Here is a 23,418-nt window from a genome sequence, read left to right on the forward strand (position 1 = left end):
GAAGTGAGACCAATGATTAAACAGATAGAGGTAGAAGTGGTAGTCCTTTTATGGTGTGTTCTTATAACTAGAAACAATCAGGGGAAACATTTATATGTAGAAATATAGTCTGAAGGAAATGGGGATAAAATGTGTTATGAAGAACTTAGAGTTATACATGTACAGATTACTTCCTACTTGTCTTTTTTTCCTTTCTATTTCTGTGACAACATGAAAATAACACAGATAGGTATTAAATGGCCAGGAAAATAAAAGCCAACCAAGGGATTTAATTTGGACTGAATACCACACACACACACACACACACACACACACACACAGAGCTTAGCTATTCACTTAAAGATATTAGATATTAAACCAAATGGAGAAGATTATTTAAATAGAAAACATTTTTTTTTTTTGTGAAATACTTGAACTTATAAGTTCATCTAATAACAAATCTAATGACACTAATAAGTGTCATCTAAATAACAAGTTTCATTACCAGCATGGAGAGAAAATGTTGGGTTTATCTTTTGAGGTTTTAAGTAAATAAATAAATTTTTTATTTAAATATTAAAAATATTTTTTAAAATATTTAAGTAAATAAATAAGTAGTAGTACTTTTTTCTTCCCGTCACACCCTTCCCCCTCATTTGTCTTCACCTCCCTGCACTTCGCCTTATATTAAAAGGTGGGCAGTTTTTCATGGTTTTGAAATTTTCAGAAACTTGCTATTTTTATTATAGGAACTGGAAGTGTTGTGATAGGAGTGAACACCAGTTATGTTTGTGTCTTTTCTAGGTTAATTGACAGTGTTGCGTAAGGTCAAGATTTTCCAGGGCGAACCCTTATTTATCTTTGAGTGCAACATTTAGGGCAGCTTTGCCGATGACATAGGTTTTTACATTATTCAGTATAATGTCATTTTTTGGCAAAATGACAACATGAGAAATTGTATTATTTTCTACCACTTGAGTTTTCACACTATACAACACCTGACTGTCAAAATGAATGCAATATCCTCACCTAACAGTGTGACAGTGAAAGGAGTCAGCAGAGAGAGAAAGCCTCCCCTGTTTCATTCACCAAACTTTATGAGTAAATCATGGTTGCCAGTTTGGATAATAATCATACAGAAGACCCTTAGGAACAGCAACCTTAATTCTACTGCCAGGGCCACCTCAGGACCATCTCAGATAAACACCTCTCAATAGTTTTAAAGCTTTGAGCATTTTGTTCTCAAATTGTTGTATAAATGTTATTTCAGAGGCACCTCAAAAGGAAAGAGACTCATGCTTTCCCTGGGAATGCCTCTTGATACCACCTTCTTTCTTACCCTGTTTGGCTATCATTATGCAATGTTTGCTTTCAGGTTTGGGTCACTTACCTCCTTGGGTAAGTTTTGCTTTTCAGAAGATAGTCCCTATCCATTCCTTAGATGTGGCTCTTTGCCCATGAAGTCTGGGATTTTGAAGTAGTCATTTTGAAGCCTTTATTTTAATGTATCCTCTCTGCTACCAGTATTATGATCTTCACCTCATCTTTCAATGAATCCTTGATGGTCACTGCTTTCTTCAGTTTGTCTCCTAGGCTCTCGTGAAGTGTGAATCAGAAAATAATATATGGAATGGGCGAAAGTTTCTGTGTGTCCTTTATATGTCAATAATCAAAGCTATAAATGGAAAAATTTCCTTTTCAGGTAACATCAAAGGGCTCCATCTTCAAAAGAGACTTAATAAGTGCTTATACCACTTAGGCCACTGTCTTGGCTCCCTTTATGATTTTATGATTTCCTTTTATCATTACCATTATTTAAACACTAGTCTTCTTATCTGCTTTAGATTTAGTCTTCCTTTGACACGTTAATTTAACACATATTTATTGAGTGTCTGCTTTGGAACAGGTACTGTTCTAGGTACTTGGCATATATTGGGGAGCAAAACTGACAAAAATCCTTGTCCTTTGGGAGCTTACATTCAAGCAGGGCTTAGGGAACAGAGGGCTTTCCCTCTCCCTCTGTCCCTCCCTGCTCGTGTGCACATGCACACTCTCGCTGTCTCTCAAAACAACAACAAAACAACAAAGTACAATATTAAAGGCTGAGCAGGCTGAAATTACTATGTGTGGATCTGAGGCAGAGTCCACATGTACAGCTGTGCATTTGGTGTGCTATACAACTTCCCGGAATGCTATTTCCCTAACTGTCCTCGTGAATGATACTGCTGGGGATTCTATATTTTATAGCCTGTGCAGCCCTGGGTGACAGTCCTGGTGTTGGGCCAGGTTTCAGTAAAGGCAACAACTTTTGGTCCAATGCCACATGATTTCTTGAGAGTGGACAGGCCTGAATTTTCTGAAGAAGTGGGTTTAAAACTTGGTGAAATTTGAACACTAATGAGCACACCGTGGTTGCAAACTTATAGAAGTTAGAGTTGACTTCAATTAAATAGAAATAATTTAATAGCAAATGGTATCAGAGGACATAAGACTTTTCAAATCTCCCTATATCCTAGTGAGAGACATGGTCAGGCTAATTTTCCTGTCTAGTGTGAGATCTTTGTAGTTAACCTTACCAAACTGCTTTTCCCACCAAACACATCACTTGAAATTTTAGCATAATTACCTTAAATTACAAAACAGCCTTTTGCGGGCCATGTCACCTGGATCTGACATTCAGGTTCTGAGTAGAGTTTCTCATTGCCCGTCAAGCACAATCATGCCTCGTTGCCTCGAGGTTACATGATGCCGACTACAGAGAGTCTTGCCATTGTCCAGTGCCGTGTCAGGGCTCAGAGGGGAGCCATTTTTGGCCTGCGTATGCCAGAAGGGCTGAGCCTGGCTAGCTTTGCCAGGCCTGTCTTCATTTACTCCCAGGACATAGTTCCTGACATTGGGGCATATTTACATAAATGTCCAGTGGTTGACTTTCTCTTGGGGTTTTTATTTCGATTTCTATTTTATTGATCCTCCCAAAATGGATTATCAGGAATATCTAAGTTCAGTTAGAGTAGTTCTATTATTCTCTTTTATATTTTTCTTTTCTTACGAAGTTCCTGATGCAGAGCTGAGTGAATGAGCAAAAAATGGTTTGGCAGTGAAGTGCAAACTTTTGGCTCTCATTGGGGCGCCTGGGTGGCTCAGTTGGTTAAGCGTCTGCCCTCGACTCAGGGTCCTGGGATCCAGCCCCACATGGGGCTTCCTGCTCAGCGGGAAGTCTGCTTCTCCCTCTCCCTGCCACTCCCCCTGCTTGTACTCTCTCTCTGTCAAATAAATAAATAAAATCTTAAAAAAAAAAAAAAAAAAGGTTTGGCTCTCATCAAATTGGAAAGTCTGTGGTTGTAATCTGGGCCAGCAAATAAAGCATCTGCCAATAGAACAGAAATGTAGAAGTAAAGAGACCTATTGGAAACTATTACCTCAGGGCACCTGGGTGGCTCATTCAGTTAAGGGTCGGACTCTTGGTTTCAGCTCAGGTCATGATCTCAAGGTGCTGAGATCAGTCCCACATCAGGCTCTGTGCTCAGTGGGGGGGAGTCTGCTTGAGTTTCTTTCTCTCTCCCTCTCCCCCTAGCCCGCCCTGCCCTGCTTGCTTAAGCATGCACACTGTCTCTCTCTCTCACATAAATAAATAAACCTTTAAAAGAAAAAAAGACACTATTACCTCAATTTTAGTCTCGGATTTTTGATACAGGTTATATAACAGCCCTGGGAGAAGCAAGTCACCTGAACAAGTTGGTGGAAGTGGAGATAGGAGAAATCTCAGAGTATGTAGAAAAATCTTTCTGGCCAGTTACTGTTTATTTACTGTAGCTTTAAGAATTTCATTTTACTTTCTTTGAGTCAGAGGGTGATAAATTGGTATGGAGAGGCAGTGTTTTTTCTGGCAGTACATTCAGTGAGGAAATCATGGATCCCTTTATAAGTAAACATCATTAGATATAGGTATACAATAATTTCTTTAGCTGGGAGATAGTGCAATTTAGTAGTTAAGAAAATGAACATTTGAGCGAGATAGAACTAGGTTTATGTTTTAGCTTTGCCAGTTACTGCTGATAACCTTGGGCTTGTAACAGTAATTCTGAGCCCAGTCTCATCATTTATAAAGTAGAAATTAAAGTACCTAATATAGGGATGTTGTTATGTGGATTAAGTTAGATAATGTAAGACACGTTCTCTAATGCTTGATTTTAGCAAAATACTTAATTGTTGCTACTATCATTTTTTAATTATTTGGAGATATATTTAGTAGGTTTTAAAAATAATACTATTTTTCTCCTAGAACAAGTTAGGGAGATTACTATATTTTTGTCTATGATATGAACAAATTATAGAATATGGTTAAAAGTTTGAAAAATTTGCTGATCAGTCCAAAAGTCTTTGCTTCTTTTGTGGAAATTTATTTAATAGTTCTCTCAATTATACCATTATGCTAATGTCAAAAATAAAAAAAAATGAAGTTTATTGATTATCATATAAATAAACTCTTAAGTCTTTTTTTTTTTTTAAGATTTTATTTATTTATTTGACAGAGAGAGACACAGCCAGAGAGGGAACACAAGCAGGGAGAGTGGGAGAGGGAGAAGCAGGCTTCCCGCCGAGCAGGGAGCCCAGTGCAGGGCTCGATCATAGGAGCCTGGGATCATGACCTGAGCCAAAGGCAGACTCTTAACGACTGAGCCACCCAGGCGCCCCATATCTTTGTTTTTTATATCTCCATTTGCATTTTTAATTTTTGCTGGTACATTTTTCTAAAAAATCCTTTATATTTGCAAATTAATGCTTTTTTTAAATATTTTTTTTATTTTTTTAAATTTTATTCTTATGTTAATCCCCATACATTACATCATTAGTTTTAGATGAAGTGTTCCATGATTCATTGTTTGTGCACAACACCCAGTGCTCCATGCAGAATGTGCCCTCCTCAATACCCACCACCAGGCTAACCCATCCTCCCACCCCCCTCCCCTCTAGAACCCTCAGTTTGTTTTTCAGAGTCTATCGTCTCTCATGGTTCGTCTACCCCTCCGATGCAAATTAATGCTTTTAATAAATTAATGTAAGTATGTCTTTAATTTCATTAGTTTATCCCTATGGGTTGTGTTTTGAATTTGGGGGTGAATGATTACAGTGGTTTTATTTTTGATGTTTATTTGAAAATAAAAGCAACCAGAGGTATAAAATAATGTGTAACTACTATTTTGGTTCCTTGGATGAATTTAAAAGATAATGTTTTCATTTTCTTTTTTATAAATATTCTATATTCTTTGCTTAGAAGTCTTAGAAGTTTTAGTCCAAACCTGAAGTTCTAAGCGGAGGAGAACATGATGGAACTCCCAGTCTGAGTCTGAAGCCTGAAACCCAGAGGGCCAGGGAGTGTAAATCCCGGTTCAGGTCCTAAGGCTGAGGAACCGGGAGCATGTATGTGTGAGGGCAAGAGAAAATCAGTGTTCCAGCTTAAGGAGAAAGTGAATTAATCTTTCTCTACCTTTTGGTTCTGTTTGGGCTTTCTCAGCAGATTGGATGAGGCTCACCTTCATTAGTGAGGGGGATTTTCCTTAGTCTCCAATTCATATGCTAATCTCTTCCAGAAACACCCTCTTAGAGACTCCCAGAAATAATATTTTACCAGCTATCTGGGCATCCCTTAGCTCAGTGAAATTGACACATAAAATTAACCATCACAGGCCATGAGTCCAGTTACATTTATCAGGTACTTTTTAAAAAATAAAATATGTATTTAAGTATAATATTGGTATATCTAGTCATTAATTTTCCTTAATATTTTAAGTATTTTAAAGTGGGACCAAAGATGGAATATTAGAGTATTTCAAAATATTTTTTACATTTTTATGTTATTATACCTTTCAATTTTACATTTTATTATATGATTTATACTCAACCATGAGGACACACCAAAGAAAACACAGAAAATGCAATTTGGATGTTTCTATATTCTCAGTTTTCTCTAGTAACATTTTTTCCCTTTTGTGGGAGACTTCATTTCACCCTTTTGAAAACAAATATAATTTCCCTCTGATTTCTTGTGTTTTTCAAAATTTTATTTCATTTCTTTCCTTGAGAAATTATTTTTAAAAAGCTAATTAGTCTTGATCCCATATCTAAACCCTGTTGTCTGTTGTCTCTTACTATTGAGAATAAATATCTTTTGCTTTCCAACAACTAAATTTTAGGATACAGAGGCCTCCATATTTTTTCCAGAAGTTGGAAATTGTCTATACTTTTCTATAAATGTTATAATGAAAAATATTAGATGCCATCTTTTGAAACTGCATATCAACATTTTCTATGAATTCGTATTTAGAATAGAAAATAATCTGTTATGTTAAATTTATCTGGACACTCAGTTTAGCAAAATCACAATTTATACATAAACACATGCTCAGATATCTGCATGCATGTGTATGAAAGGAACTGTACAAAAAAATACACAAGCTTGCCTCTGAGGAATATTATCAGTGTGAGTTCAAACAAAGGAAATAGAAACTTGGTACTAGATTTTTGTTATACTGACAGTGACTGCCAATTTGGAATAGGATCCAGTATGATGAAAGAGTGATCGCTAATTTTGACCAGACAACAAATATTGTGATGTTAACTTCATGAAAACAAACAGACAGCACTGCATTGGAAGTTTGAAGACCTGGACTCAAATTCTACATGAACTTGGTGATTCTGTTACTTCTCATCTATAAATAGACAGGGTTGGTAATATTTTATAGATTAATGAATTGCATGTATTAATGAAAAAGCAATTCAAATATTTCATTTTTCCAAGACACATTTCATAATCGACCCTTTTGTTTAAAGATAATGACTTCCTAAGTTTCTATGTGGGCCTTGTCTGAACCAGCATTAATTTAGAACTTAACCTAGTCTGAATTACTGAATTTCTTTTGTTCAAATACCTGGGTATATATTTCTATCACTTTGACAATTCATTCATTCATTGTGCTTTTTAAATTAAATGCATTCCTCAAGCCCAGCACTCTGTTGGGTGTCAGGGATGTAGTTGAGCAGAAAAGCCCCTGGATTCCTAGTGGAAGTGATATAAACATACACAAACAATTAAAAAATACAAAAACTGGAATAAAACTGAAGTACAATAAGAACACCTCTACCCCTGAGGAGGTTGGGTAAGGCTTTAAGACAGAAGTAACATCAGAGATGTGTACTGATGTAGTAAATTTTTATTGAATGCAATATGTGGTTCTGCCCAGCACCCAGTCCAGTGCCAAGAATACGGTTGTTATTAATAGAAGAAAAGATGGGGAGGGTAATATGCTGAGATTGAAAAGCATACTAGAGTATGGCTTGCTTAGGATGTAGAGACACTGGGTGTTCTAATAGGTGCATCAGATTTGGAAAGGAAGTGCCCAGAAGTTAATATGAAGTAGCTTTGAGACTGATTGTAAGGGCCTTGTGTGCTTTACTAAGATGTTTGGATGGTATCCTACACCACACACCAGAGGCAGTGGAGGTTTGGCGGTAGGAGAGTGAAATCTCTGACCTATTTAGAAAGGTACTGCAATGATGGGGCACCTGGGTGGCTCAGTTGGTTAAACGACTGCCTTCGGCTCAGGTCATGCTCCTGGAGTCCCAGGATCCAGTCCCACATCAGGCTCCCTGCTAAGCAGGGAGTCTGCTTCTCCCTCTGACCCTCCCCCTGTCTCATGCTCTCTCTCTCTCTCTCTCATTCTCTCTCTCAAATAAATAAATAAAACCTTTTAAAAAAAAGATACTGCAATGATGCTACAAGAGAAGAAACTACTAGACAGATTGCTATAAGAATATCAGAGGACAAAGCTCTGATAGAATTTTAGAGGGAGTTTAAAGAGAAGTGGACATGTCAAGAGACATTTCTAGAGTAAAATGAACATTTCATGACTATATTGAGAGAGTGATTGAGAGATAAGGAAAAGATCATTCGCTCCATGCACACATTCAACCTGTGATCTACACTTTATTAAACCCACATTGTTAGACATTGGTTTAGGTACACAGAGACAAACAGGACCCAATTTTTTCCTCATAAAACGTATTGGTGTTTCTGGTTTTTGTGAGATTCTGGTTTTTGTGATCATGGCATAATTGATTAATGCTCTCTTAATATATGGAATAAGACTAAGCTTGGGGCGCCTGGGTGGCTCAGATGGTTAAGCGTCTGCCTTCGGCTCAGGTCATGATCTCAGAGTCCTGGGATTGAGCCCCGCATCGGGCTCCCAGCTTGGCGGGGAGCCTGCTTCTCCCTCTCCCTCTACTGTTACCCTTGCTTGTGCTCTCTCGCTCTCTCTGTCAAATAAATAAATAAAATCTTTAAAAAAAAAAAAAGACTAAGCTTTCCCCCAAATACATAAATTAATCAGTGGGTTAAGTCTGATTGCTCTTTTGAAATCTTCAATCTTTTGTCTTCAATATTTTGATGTCACTGAGCTGGTATACTATTCTGTTTCTTTCTAAATTAAAATATTTGTGCAGCATTTTCAAGAATAATATATTACTGCATTAGAAATAGAAATGTATTACCTCCCAGATTTTCATTGCAGTTTGCTTTTGAATATTTGTGGATTCAAATTGAGGAGAGAGGATGTTAATTAGTGTGCAGATTTTTTTAATTGTCTATAATAGGAAGTTAATTAGTGTTTTCCTTAAAGAATGAATTTAAGTAAATGTGATTTGAAAAGTGTAGTGTTGTTAACGCACTGATCTAAGTAGTAGGGACTATTGATTGAGTAAAATAAGCAGTTTTGATTGTTTAACTGCAGGCTTCATTCTGGGAAACCAGAATTAAATGGCAGTAATGATTACAATACTTAGTGTGTGATAACTCTGACCTAACTCTGGGTGTATTCTTAAAAAGATTAACTCATTAATTTAAGGGACCTGAGTCTGTATTCTGACCCTTTGTCATCTGCCCACTGTATCCTTTTCATTATCTCACTTCACCTGCTCCCAACACTATTCATCTAACCCACAACTGCTTGCTGTTGGAATCCCTTTACCCCACAAGTGGTCTTATATGGAATGTTAACAATAGGTGCAACTGTAGCTACCTTCTGTGACATCCATGTGATCCAGCAGAAACTCATATATCCTTGCTGTGCCAAATGGTGGAAATATAGGCTGACCCATTGGTATGCCTTACATTGGCTCTACTATCTCCAATATTCTTTTCCTACTACCTAGGCAAGCTCTGAGACTGATCTGCTGCTTATCTGCCCAAACAGACCTCTAACAGGGAATGAAATGCCTGAATCCCTTTCTTGAAGGCACCACATATCTCTCAGTAATTGCTACTCTTAATGGCAGCCTCTCAGCATGAACATGGACCCACACAAAGCAGAGGGCTTGATGACAACCCTATTCCTTCACAGGTTCTACAGAGGAGATGAAGTAATGGTTTGTGGTAAGAGGGCCAGTTTTGCCTCTTTTTAGTAAGCTCATGTCTTGTCCCTACTCTCTGTGCCTTATAGACTCGTTTAAATAGTTAACATCTTTGACAGTTCTGCACCAAAAAGAAAATTCTCACATAACATCCTGTTGCAGGTATATACTTACATAAGCACCTGTCCAAAATGGATTCTAGACACCCTTAGCTGCTATGGTCACAGAAGTAACAGAAAGTAAACTTCTAAGCAAAGAAAGAACACTCCCTCAACCTTGGCTTTCACTTTGTCTGAACTCAGGTTGAAACATTAGAATTTTATACAAATTTAATTTAATGATTTTACAAATTTGGTTTGTTTGGTTTTCACGTCAGTTCTCCCAAATGGAAGAGTGAGTCTCCTCTACTCTCATACACTGAAAAATGACAACTGTCAGTAAAGAATGAGCTCATGCTCTCTCACAGTCCCCTGGTGCCACTGAGTGAACATAGTCTGTTTAAGAAAATAGGAAAGTATATAAAAATAAAATAGTTGGTGGCTTTGTTGAGATATACCTAAAATTTACCTATTTAAAGTATACAGTTCAGTATCTTCTATTCTATTCAGAGTTGTATAACCATTACCACAATCAATTTTAGAACATTTTTCTCACCCGTCAAAAATAATCCCATACCCCCTAATCACTTTCCATCTTCTCATCCTCCCAGCCCAGGCAATCACTAATCTACTTTCTGCTTCTAAAGATTTGCCTGTTCTGCACATTTCATAAAAACAGAATCACGCAACACGCGGCCTTTTGTGACAGGCCTGTTTTCCTTAGTGTGATGTTTTGCATGTTGCGACATGTATCAGTATCATTCATTTTTATTGCAGAAAAAATATTATAGATAAAGTTTTTAAAAATCTGTTGAAAGTTAGGTTTTCCACAAAGAAACTTAGAGATGGAATTAGGCATGCAAAAGACTTATTGATGAGTAATATTTGTGAAAGGAAAAGAACAGAAGCAGGATTATAAAAGGGGGCTGACAGACCATGATGCACATCCCCCATCTTGGTGCCCCAGGGCAAAGATTACCCATTGGAGGAGTCCTCCATTGGGAGGGAATGACCTTCCACCACTGCCTTGCTGGTGACTGACCAGGGGCTTTCCTGAGAATAAGACGGAAGACTGAGGCAAAGCTGGATAAACCTTTCAGTTAGAGGCTGTTAGCAAACCCCCGCTCCTGCAGCTGGGCAGCAAGTCCTTTCTTAAAGAGCAGTTTGAGTGTCACATTTCTGTTGCTAACAGGGCTAAAATAAGCATCTGTTAAAACAGAAGAGCTTCAGTTATCTGGGTGTGTGCTCCATGCATCCTGAATTCAAAATAAGCCTCCACTGCATATTCATTTGTTGCCTTCTCTCCCACAGCTGGAGTCAACTTTCTTCAAGTAGGAATTTTTACATACAATGGGAGCTCAATAAATGCTGTTGATCCGACAGACCTAGATAAGCAAGGAAAACATTTCTTATTTGGACCTGAAGTTTCCTTGTTTGGCACACAATAGAAGAGTCCCCTACCTCTTAGAACTCTACACTGAAGTGGTCTAGAGGATTACAAAGTACATACAAAAATTGTCTGGAAGCTGTTAGTGGCTTCCTCAAGGGTATACAACGAGGGTAATGATAACCAAAATAGAAATCATGATTCTGTACGATGCTTACCGCTCACAGCACCTGGGCAGACATCACTGGCAGTAAATGGCCATGTTTAGGTAATAGGCTTTAAAGACTTACACCTTTCTTAACGCTGCAGCTCTGTAGCTCCGGAGCCACTTCTTATTGAAATCTTCTTATGAATAACGATGACCATATGCTCCATCCAGTCCCCAGGTGCCTGAAACCTTCCCGAATTCCACATTCCTCATTGTGGGAAACTAATCTGTACTCCCTCAGCCATGAAATTTGCCACTCAGAAAAGTGCATATTCATAATTTGAGAACCTGTAATGATGCATTGTAACTGACAGATGATCTAATCTCTAGGCACATATTGCTTTTAGTTTTACTTATTGAAGATGGAAGAGATTTCTTTCATTTCTATGATGGATCTTTACATACTTTTTATGAATCATGGTGACAGTATGATAAAATTAAGAAATTCCATTGATTCAGTTATGAAGGACTTCATTCCTCACCATGCATGATAAACCTGCATCACTGTTTGCACATAATATACATATTTAGGGACATAATTCATTTCAGAGTGCACAGCACACTGTGTGATCATAGAGAAAGCCTTTTTAAATTTGTTTTTAAATTCCTTTGGGGCAAACACAATGGAAACAGCTTTGTAAAAGAGTGGAAAACTATATAGCATGAGGAATTAATTAAAGTATATTGTTTCAATGCTTAATATTTTTTAAAGATTTTATTTGAGAGAGAAAGAGTCAGAAATCATGAGTTGGGGGAAGGGGCAGAGGGAGAGGGAGAAGCAGATTCCCCGCTGAGCAGGGAGTCCGATGCGGGGCTTGATCCCAGGACCCTGAGATCATGACCTGAGGTGAAGGCAGACGCTTAACCAACTAAACCACCCAGGTGCCCATTTCAACACTTTAATTTCAGTCACAATAAGAAGTGATTATGTGCATTTGTCAGCTATCATAATCTTTCCAAGGGACAAAATACTGCAGTTTCATTCTTGATAACTTGGACACCAATCCAGAAAACACTGTCTTACATTCTCATAAGGAACCTCTCTCTATGAAAAATACATTTAATAAGCAGAATGTTTTGACCAAAGCACACATATATTTTAATATTTATTTTAGCTAACCAAAAATCATGACATAACTTTTTGCCACCCAGTGTCGTCCTTTCTCTGTTCTGACACAGGGACGTAGTAGAAATTAGTAAATAAAACTGGAATTCAAGCCCATCAAGTGGAGTTTGAAAATATTGAAAATAATATATTTATACTTAAAAGACTGTCAAATGTTAGAGGCAAAAAACAAAAGTGCATTTCCTGAAGTTGATGAAAGTCCTAATGTACCTCATATCTAAATGGAGGCCTGAGTAACACTACATATATACTGTGACTATTCCTTGTCTTGATGAGAGATTTGATATCCTGAATGATTGAAAGTTAAAAGAATGAAAAAACACAGCAAAGGACATCTCAATTCTGAACCTGTTCTGCTCAATGTGAAGTTCAGTCTATCTACTGGTTCTGCAACTTGAACCTCTCCTTGCCATATGTGCATGCATATGCATGTTATACTCCATGTCCTCTCCATGGTTCAACAGTCTTTATCATCAGTTTTCTTGTGAAAGGTTGACAGACAACTATAAGGAAAATCAAGGTGGTCTTTGAATGCCAGAAAGTGACCTCAAAAATACACATAGACTATAGTATTATGAGGAATGAATATACATATCTATTAGGGCTGATATGGTACTGGCATTCCAATGCTATACCAATCATACAAACAGATTTTTGATCTGGATTGAGTGAATACTTGCTATCTGCCTATTGGTACTGTGCTGGGTATTAAACTATGTCCTACGTGGAGAGGCGTTTCACACTCACTAGGCATTCAGAGGAATGTTGAACCCTGTTGTCAATGCCAAAGTCTGTTTTAAGTGTCCCTGAGAAGAGAGGGCCTGGAAGTTATCTTAGATGATTAAAGGGGATATCCAGTGTGGTTGAGATAAAACTCATCATTACCTAATCTGTCTTGAAGCTTGTGATATCTACTGGTATAGAAGCAGGAAGAACCTACAGCAGCTATTATGAGTTAAAATGACAAAGGGCCACATTTGACCTAAGCATGAGGAGGAAAGAGTACAAAGTTGGAACTCTTCAACTTTAAAGTATTTTTTTTCATTCAACAGACATTTACTGGGGCTATTCTGCATGAAGTTTTGTTCTGTATATTCATATTTAATAAATGTGTACTTCTCATCCTTGGAAGCCAGAGCAGAGTGGGGAGCCAAGCAAACCAAGATGGGCATTGACCAGTGGCTTCCTGTACTGGTTAGGCAGTTGGACCAGATGTCTTGCACAGTGCTGAAGTTTCAGTGATCCCATATTAAATAAACACTAGTTAGCAAGGCAGTATATGGTAAATGCCATAGGTGAAGTATAAAAATACATTCTATAAGGGTTCGAAGAGAGGGGATTGCTTTCTTTTTAGAATAATCTTAGAAGGCTAGTGATTAAAAGGGAATTTGAGATGAGCCTTGCAGGATGGATAAGACTTAGTGTAAAAGGAAATAAATAGTTTAAGAAGGGGAAACAATGAGTGAAGAGCTGAAGAGTGAAGAGCTGCTCAGTGTGTTCAGGAGGGTAGTATTAAGCACCCGGGCCACAATCATGATTATTGTAGAGGAAAAACAGGGACCTAGGCTAGAGAAATGGGCAGGATCTTTGCATGGTGGAGAGGGAATGCTTCTTTCCTTTACTGATGGAAGTACAAAAAATACCCTATGTGTTCATTTGTTACTTAGTATTTTAGCACTAAGTATATAATATTTTAGTATTTTATTGTTCCTAGGAAACAGATCAGGGTCACTATTTCCTTTTTCCAGCATCATTAAAACTGTAGATATACTTGAGCCTTTTCTCCTCAGAGGGAAGTGTAAGGATAGATGTGCATTGTTTTTGACTGTCAGCTGCTGGTTTTGGTTCACTGCTGAGATAACAGTTTACTCTTGTTCAAGCTGTTAAAGTACTAGTTCAAAAACAGGGTTTAAGTAGGAAATAAATGATCCAGAGAATCACATTGCTCCTCATGTGAAGGTTGCACTTCACATAAGGGTGTTGTTCTCTAAGTGAAACACAGTTCAAATAGAAGCTAGAAAAGAAACTAATGCAAAAATAGTGTGTGTCTCACATTCTCTTGATTTTCAGTGATATTTTTATTGCTGTGCCGGTTTTTACACAGTTGTCCAGTGTGCAAAAATAATTTCAATATTTGTGTTGACACAAATGACAGAAGATGAAAAATTTACAGAAATCTGTGTTTACATATATATATATACATGTATTAAATGCAAATGTAGTAATTTTTATGAACTACACACTGAATTAAGCAATAATGAAACTAAGCTAGGGAATAGAATGAACACATTCCATCATGTTTAAAGTGAAGGTGCTTGGTGTCTCTCGCCTGTTTTCCCTCTATTTCCTATCTTATATCCAAACTGTGTTTTCATGTAAAGATGAGCTGAACATCCAGATGGCCAAAAACTTCTATAATGCCAACTAATGGAGTCAACATTAATGTTCCATCCATATTTTTTAAATAACTTTCATTATTTTAAACATTTATGCCTTCTGACACTTCCACGTTTAAACGCAGAATGCAAAATATAGCTTTTGTGACTTCTTACTTGACAGTCTCAGCTAGGGTGGAAATATTTACTAGAGTGTATTGAGTGACTGAATTTCTGAATTTCTGCTAAAAGAGCATCCCTGATAATGAGGATTATTTCTTGGCATGAACAGCCAATGAATGCTGTCCCAGAATTAAGGGTTATTCCACTCTGCACTGGAGGATTATGGTTAAATCCTAGCCAATTCTGATCCTTTGCAGAACTTCATCACTGAGATCAGTGTTCTTTGTACTTGGTACAATCAAATAGTGTGCATTTTGCAGCTGTGCAAACTCAGTCTCTAGGTCAGATTCAGCTCACAGTTCTGTTTCTTTTAATCTCTGCAGGGCTTTCATATTTTTTTTATTTTGAATACCTTAGTGAGTGCTACCACTGTCACGTTTATTTCTTAAGCTGCTCTGTTTGGGGGCATCACCATTGTCTGGCCCTAAAATCACTGGTGATTGAGTCTTCTGCAGTGGCGGGGGGGCGGGGGAGGTCTGTTGGAGAAGGGCTGCAGTGCCAACAGACTCTCAGTCCTACCCATAGGATGCTTATGTTGGAAATTTCAGAGGGCTTCCAGTGCATCTGTCTTTTAAAGAAATAGTCCCTGACTGGGACAGCTGGGTGGCTCACTCAGTTAAGCATCCAGCTCTTGATTTTGGCTCAGGTCATGATCTCAGTGTTGTAGGATTGAGCTCTTCGTCGGGCTCCACACTCAGTGGGGAGCGTGCCTGAGATTCTTTCTCTCTCTCTCTCAAATAATAAATAAATCAAGCTTTAAAAGAAATAGTCCCTGACTATTCTGATGTGCAGGCAGCATTGGGAACTATTGCAGTAGTGCTTCCTTGGATAAGCGGAGTCATTTCCCTCCATAGATATATTAACTAACCGTATACATTAATTCAAAGCTTAGACTGTTGCAGTAATTCTCAAAGGATAAAAAAAAAAGCTCAATAAATAAACAACAAAATCTAAATTTAATAATTCCTAGTGCTAGGGGCGCCTGGGTGGCTCAGTTGGTTAAGTGACTGCCTTCCGCTCAGGTCATGATCCTGGAGTCCCGGGATCGAGTCCCACATCGGGCTCCCTGCTCAGCGGGGAGTCTGCTTCTCCCTCTGGCCCTCCCCCGTCTCATGCTCTCTCTCTCTATCTCATTCTCTCTCTCAAATAAATAAATAAAATCTTAAAAAAAAATAATAACTCCTAGGGCTAAATGTCTTATGTGTGTTATGATATTTAGTCTACTAATGGAACATTTTCTTCTTATCATGTCAGTTTCTTGACCTTGACCTCTGTGTGGTATCCCTCTCCTACTCTTTGCATATGGCAGTGCCCTCATTCTGCCTTCTCACCCATATCTATGCATCATAGAAATTTATTTTTGAACTGAAATTATTTTGTTTACTTTTTTGTTGCCTTTTTCCTCTTCTGGAATGTAAGCTTCATGAGGTTAGATCTTTGTTTTATTCATTTCAGTATTCCATGGATCTAGAACAGTGGCTGCTCTATTATCAGAACTGAGTAGATATTTATTAATAAATATATCATTTTCCTTAACTCCCTGTAGTGTCTTCTGTTTTCTTTTGATTAGAAAATTCCAAGACTTTGGGGCCAATTTTTTTTTGTCTCTAAAGAAAAAAAAACTGTACAACATTTTCGTATTTCCAAAATAGTATCTTTGTTGTTACTGTAGTTATTATCATCCAGTCTGGATTCTCTTGATACATAGGGGTAATTTTAAGAAGAATAAAATGATAAAATTCCTTATTTTTAAAGTTTCAATCATTCTTATTTGATATTAACTTTGCATACCTCACAGAGGTAATGTGATGATTAATGTCTGTTTAATTAATTGCAGAATAGTAAAGCACCCTGTATCCCTAAGGGAAAAATGGTTCTATAAATGCACATAATTAGTATTATAGTTTTCTCATTTGTAGAACACAGAGAGAAAAATACCTATTCCCATTCACAAGGGTATTGTTGGGATTGATTAATTAATGTTTACAGAGCAGACAGAATGTGGGGGAAAACACATTTTCTTTGCTATTTATAAGTGCATTTCAAAGGCAAAGAGGCAAATTGTGTTTGCAGTTTAGAGTTACTTACTTATTTATCTTGAATGTTGAGATAAATCGCTGTTTTTGCACTTGTCCTCCTCAACCACATACCAGATCCTAATTTTTTTTTTTTTTTTTTTTTTTTTTTTACTTCTATACTTGAGCAGACACTATAGCCCTTTGCTTTAGTTTCTGGAAGTAACCAGGTAATGCATAATATATTATTTCTTCTTTTCAAAGGTAGCTCATTCTGAAAAACATCCAGGTTATTTTGTCCTGTTTTATTTTTCCTGTGTTGACATAATACACTTTATTTTATCCTTTGAATATGATTTTATGTAAAGCTACTGAATTTTGACTTTTTCATTGAGACAGATGTGGGTTTGATGCTACTGTTTTGGTTCTTTATTTCATATCGCTGCATTTCAATTGAGTAGATTATTAAGATGTAGGTTCCGTGAGAATGAGATACAGACTACAGTCATGTTGCTTTTCTGCCCTATTTATTTATTTTGTCTTCTGCTGTTTGAAGTCTTTGAAATTAAAAGTAAGCATTGATGATTTTTTAAATGGGTTCCAAATGTGAATTTTTGCTCTAAAACTTGTCAGAATACTCTTTCCTTCTTCAAGTTTGCTTCATTACTTCTTTTTTTTTTTTTTAAGATTTTATTTATTTATTTGACAGAGAGAGACACAGCGAGAGAGGGAACACAAGCAGGGGGAGTGGGAGAGGGAGAAGCAGGCTTCCTGCGGAGCAGGGAGCCTGATGCGGGGCTCGATCCCAGGACCCTGGGATCATGACCTGAGCTGAAGGCAGACACTTAATGACTGAGCCACCCAGGCGCCCCTGCTTCATTACTTCTTTACCAGTGTGTTTTCAGTGGATTACAGCAGGCTCTTCTCAGTTGATATTGATCCCTTTTTCTTAATTTATTGCATATTACACAGCTAGTGATTGTGTAAAGGCACAGGGATTGCATGATTAGCTGTGGTATCTTTTACTGACTTCTAGTTACTTAACTGGTACCAAACAACAAGGCCACAGCCAGGACCTCTAGTTAAATTAGCATCAAGCTGCCATCTGGTTATTTTTGCATGATTCTTGCTTGTCAAAAGCTTTGTGAGAAAAGTAAAATTATGCTTTTGTAGAGAGAATGATTACTCTGTTCTGTATTTCCCTCCCAGATGTCCAGTTATCCTTCCCTCTATGACAAGTAGCCCTGAGATTTTTTTCTAGTTTTCTCTTTGTTCAGGAAAACTTTTGCTAATAATGGATAAAAATTTTAGGGAAAGATAATACATGCTAAAAAAGAAAGTTCAGGTATAAAACTGAATTGTGAAGTTACATAAATGGCCTGGGTCCTTGGTGGGTTGAAGAAGAAACATAATGTTTGTGTAAAGGTTGGGGGTAAGGGTTATGCCCTCCTATAGTAATAAAGACCAAGAGAACATCACTCAGCTTCCCTCTTACTATCCTTGAGATATAAAAATTAAATTTGCTCCTTCTCTAGTGCCTTATGAAATAAATATAGATATTCTGACATGTAGTTAGAACATCTGGCTAATCATGTCAGTGTGACTGGTATATGATATATAAAAAAAATCTGCAAATCAGAAAAAAATACAGTTCAACTTTAACTGGATAATATACTTGGCTTTATATTACTTTAAGGACACATGAAGTGATGAGATTACATCTTTGGGTGTTAGAGTTGGATTTGAATTCTTTAGATATGATGAAATTTTTCAGCTTTTTATTCCTCCCTCCAAACTGACAAAATATTTCACAAGTTAAGGGAAACATTGCAAGTGTAATGAAAACACAATGCCCAAGACTGCATAAATGCATCTTGTTTTATTTACATTTCTAGATTTTGCAAAGCTAAATTACTGGATTTCTTCCTTGTTTTGACAGAGCCATGCTGAAAAGTAACCTAATACTTCTTTCAAGGTGCTTTTAACTAGAGCTGGAACTACAAAGACTAAAAGGCGAGAAATATGCCTCAATTAACACAGGATTTTCTAGGAATGTGCTTTGCTGTCTTGACCACTGGATTTGTTAGATTATTTAATTTGTTATTTTTAACCTTTAAAATGGTTCAACAGAAGATGGAAATGTACCATCATACACATTTAGATAAATATTCATGTCTTTAGGATAGATAAATCTCTATGTCCTGTTCTGTGGCATATACAATTATTTGCTTGGCTAGTTAGTGTGTTATGAGTTCATTTATATTCAGGTAAAATGGTGTCACCTACTTCTATAGTAAAAGGTTCTCTGCCTTGAATCCACATGTTGTCTTTACACAAGTGTAGGATAGGAAAAAGGGGGACATATCAATATACAGCTTTGATTAGAGTTGTATTTGTCTATAAACCTCCATCACATTATGTGAAGATGAGACTTTGCAGTGTAACTCAGTTTTTGGCTGAAGAGTCAATGTCTGCCTTTACTTTTTGTGTCATATACCATATTTACTTAAAGTCACTTTGATATCTTTTCTATAGGCCATGTACCCCAATAGTTAGCAAAGTACTGAATGAGATGAAATGATCTCTTGTTGAATAAATGGGTTAAAGATGTGGTCGTAAATTTAGAAGTCCTATTGGGAGTTTGTTTTGAGGGGAAAAAAAGCCTAAAAAATGAAGTCACTCAGCCATTTTCACAAACATTAGAGGGCTCAGTGGATTGAAGTTCTCACAGTAGAGAACACAGGTTTCACTGAACTTGATCAACTGGACCAAATGTGATACATTTTTTTTTTTATGCTCATGCAGAAGTTTCTCTATTCAACTGGGAGGATAATCCTTTAACTCAGAATTGCTAAACGGTGAGTTTCTTATTTGCCATGAACCTTATTGTCTCTATCCCCTGTTCAAGCAATTAACCTTGTACTGCCTTGAAGTGTTTCTTGGATTGTTCCCTTGTGTGGTTATTTAGCTCTTTCATTGCTTATGGCCCCATGCTGAGCATATCCGCAAGTACATTGTTGAGGCAGAGAACAAGAGATGTGTGTGTGCATGTGCGTATGTGTGTCATAGTACACTCTGAACTCCATAAAGACTTAATAAATATTGCAGATTTGATATTATTTTAAAGAATTCCAGTAGACTCGGTACTGTAAAATAGGGAAGGACTGCATAATCTCCACTAAAAGAGTTCCTGTTGTATAATTTTGGGAAAGGCTATCACACATGAGAGCTGACCCTAAAAAAGGGCTGAAAACATGTAGGGAATTAGAAAGAAGGAGAGTTAGAGAGTATTGACCAGGAACCAGGGAAGGGTAGTAATATGCAGGACCTTACCGAATCACATTTTATTCTAAGTATGTAAAGTTTTCAAAGCCTTTGAATATATTAGTATATTAAGAAATCCAGCTTATCCAGGTTTATCTGTGACCAAGCTGATTTCCTTTGACTGCTAAATTGATTAGGAAGAATGTGTATTATTGCTAGGGATAAATGAAGAATGGGTAAAATAAATTGCAGAGCAGAGGCATATTGCATTTACAGATTTACGACTTATTAAACATTAGATTTAGATAACACCAGGGAGAAAGGTGGCATCATAGATTTCCATGAACAAAAGTATCTGGGAAGGCAGCCTAAAAAAATGGAAAGGAGGGCGCCTGGGTGGCTCAGTTGGTTAAGCGACTGCCTTCGGCTCAGGTCATGATCCTGGAGTCCCGGGATCGAGTCCCGCATCGGACTCCCTGCTCGGCGGGGAGCCTGCTTCTCCCTCTGACCCTCCCCCCTCTCATGTGCTCTCTGTCTCTCTCATTCTCTCTGTCTCAAATAAATAAATAAATAAAAAAAATAAAATAAAAATGGAAAGGAAGTCCATGTACACATTAATGGAAGAAAATGATTGCTATTGTAATAACTGTGTAGCATTGGAAGCAAACTCATACTGTGCATAAAAAGATGATCACTGTTGATGAATAGGTAAGTTATATTAGAAAATCAGCAAAAGCTAAATAATTTAAAATGTTTGCTCTTTCTTAGCTCCAATAATTTAGAAGTAGCTCAATGAATAAAGTTACAGACTAGGGATTGTTGGATAACTATAGTTGTTGATAAATAGAGCTTAAATGTATTTTTCTAAACCTGGTCAGGACAGAGATATCTTAATGATAAGTAGGGAATAAATCTTTCTGGGTTTTTATAAAATCAGTGATCAACTTGAGTGTCATTGTTTTGTGCATAAGCTGATTCTGCATGTGCTTTCTAATAACTTTTGTGCCTTTTACTTAAGTATTTGTCTCAACCTGAATTAGAAAAGAAGATTTACTTGGTTAATAACCAAATAAGTAGTTCAGAATCACTTTTATAGTGTTTGTGATACGAAGAATAGATCATAGATAGAGAATAGGTGATAGGTACATGTGGATAAATCTCCATGTTGTTCTCTAAGGTAGACTGGAAAAGAGGTATTAGAGTCTTTTGCTAAATTCTTGGAGGCCCTCTCTGGCCCCTTCTTGGAAAGCTGGTAAGCTCTTCCTTTAACTTTCTGAGGGAGAAAAAAAAGAAAAAAATGAAGATACTAGCAGCTTTGACTTCAGCCAGAGGAGCCTCAGCAGAACTTGGAATCTTAGGTCCAACAAAATACAGCAACAAAGCACCATGGATTGTGACATTAATGTGTCATTATTGGGTAATATTGATCACCCAAATCTATTTTATTAGAGAAAAGACAAGGGATGAGAATAAGAAAAAGGCTGCTGTAAAGTGCTTCTATTTTTAATATTCCCAAACTGAGGTGAACCAAATACAGAGTTCTATAAAGTACAACAGAAGGTCTAACTGGCCAACTTGTGCAGGATTCACATCTAATTACCTAGATTACAGAGCCCCCTCCTCCTGCTCAGGATATTCTAGAACGTTCTCATGAAGCCCACCCTGGGGAAGAGTTTGAGAGGTTTGTGTTACAGAAGACAGGAAAGATCACAAAAGGATGAACTGGGTCTTAAGTAGAGAACTGGTAATGAGCTTCTAAGTTTAGGATTTTCTTGGGTACTGGAGACTTATTCTATCTTCTGCTGAGGCCATTGTCATTATAAGAAAACAGTTTTTATTAACCCATATGGCCTCATATGTTCTGTCTGGTGGCCAGTAATACAAGGACAGAACTTTAGGACTGGAAGAGAGCATAGCTTACAATATTGGTGTGGTGTCTGTAGTTGTTACTTATTAGGGCAATTTGTAATCTTCCATTTATTTTCTCTGCCTTTGCTGCCACCAAAGAAGGTTAAGTCACAATATGGGGTTAGGGCCGGGTACAGAAGGAAGGGAGGATCAAGACTCTGCAAGGTGTTACTGAGTCTTGTCAATTGTGACTTAAAGTAAATTTTTTTCTTAAAGATTTTATTTATTTATTTGACAGAGAGAGACACAGCGAGAAAGGGAACACAAGCAGGGGGAGGGGAGAGGGAGAAGCAGGGTTCCCGCTGAGCAGGGAGCCCGATGTAGGGCTCGATCCCAGGACCCTGAGATCATGACCTGAGCCGAAGGCAGACGCTTAACGACTGAGCCACCCAGGTGCCCCTAAAGTAAATTCTTTAAAAATGTAATTATTTGAAAAGCTGTGGAGCATCCTAACTACATTCATAACTCTCAAAAGGAGCTCTGTTGTGAAATGCCATTTAGAAATGGCGCTGAGGATTAACAGGAACTCATTAGTTGATTTATTTATTTATTTATTTATTTATTTTAAGATTGTATTTATTTGCGAGAGAGAGAATGAGAGACAGAAAGCATGAGAGGGAGGAGGGTCAGAGGGAGAAGCAGACTCCCTGCCGAGCAGGGAGCCCGATGTGGGACTCCATCCCAGGACTCCAGGATCATGACCTGAGCCGAAGGCAGTCACTTAACCAACTGAGCCACCCAGGCGCCCCTCATTAGTTGATTTAAACAAAACCCAAACCTAGAATTTGTTTTTAGATCAGTATTTAAGGAGGTGAGCAGGGCCTCACATGCAAAAGACATGAGAGTCACAGAAAGGGCTTTTAGGAAATTGCTTTCTAGCAGCAGCTAGTATTATTGCAACAAGCACAGGGAACACCCAACTGGCCAACAACAAAGAGAAGTAAACTATGTTGCTAAAAGCTACCACAAAGAGATGGTGTAGAGATTGAGCAAAGGTAGAGGTACAGTCTCGAGATCAGCTCTCACAAAGGCTCTGCTATGAAGTGCTTGCCACTAGGTCTGACTTGGGAGGCAGTAGATGGAGTGTATGGGCCAATGGGAACGTGTCGTGCAGAGCATAGTCTCTCACGTGTCTCCTTCACAGTATGAGTCACCCTTGAGGAAAAAGGGGATCCTGGGCATCTCAAAAAACTGCAGTCTGCTCTCTTTCACTGTATTCAAGGACAGAGATTGAATGACAATTTTACATGATCCTGAGGGAAACCAAGTGGGATTTCCTGGCAGTCATAAAGACAGACGTAGGCTCCAGTTTCCTGGTATAATGTGTAACCTTGGAAAGGGTTAAAATCAAAGAAATGTCTCTGTTTGGTTCCTAATATTGGTACCATAGCTTATTATAAAATTAATAATTTGTATGATGACAATAGGGCATGCTTTATCTGACTTAATTTCTTTCCCTCTTCTCTATTA

At 37.6% G+C, this 23,418-nt stretch overlaps 1 long non-coding RNA gene across 2 annotated transcripts in view; it reads left to right on the forward strand.

Annotated features, from left to right (window-relative positions):
• Positions 1–20,189, forward strand: part of LOC118006461 — a 341,382-nt gene extending 321,193 nt beyond the window's left edge. The window contains exons 3-4 of one of the 2 annotated variants that reach the window (XR_004678085.1): positions 6,537–6,704; positions 19,582–20,189. This is a non-coding gene — a long non-coding RNA (uncharacterized LOC118006461). The remainder of the gene's footprint in view (positions 1–6,536; positions 6,705–19,581) is intronic. The other variant, XR_004678088.1, reaches the window with a different exon arrangement.
• Positions 20,190–23,418: the final 3,229 nt, after the last annotated feature.

Source organism: Mirounga leonina, unplaced genomic scaffold (assembly GCF_011800145.1).
Source record: "Mirounga leonina isolate KUSES-001 unplaced genomic scaffold, KU_Mleo_1.0 Mir_115, whole genome shotgun sequence".
Classification (NCBI taxonomy): domain Eukaryota; kingdom Metazoa; phylum Chordata; class Mammalia; order Carnivora; family Phocidae; genus Mirounga; species Mirounga leonina.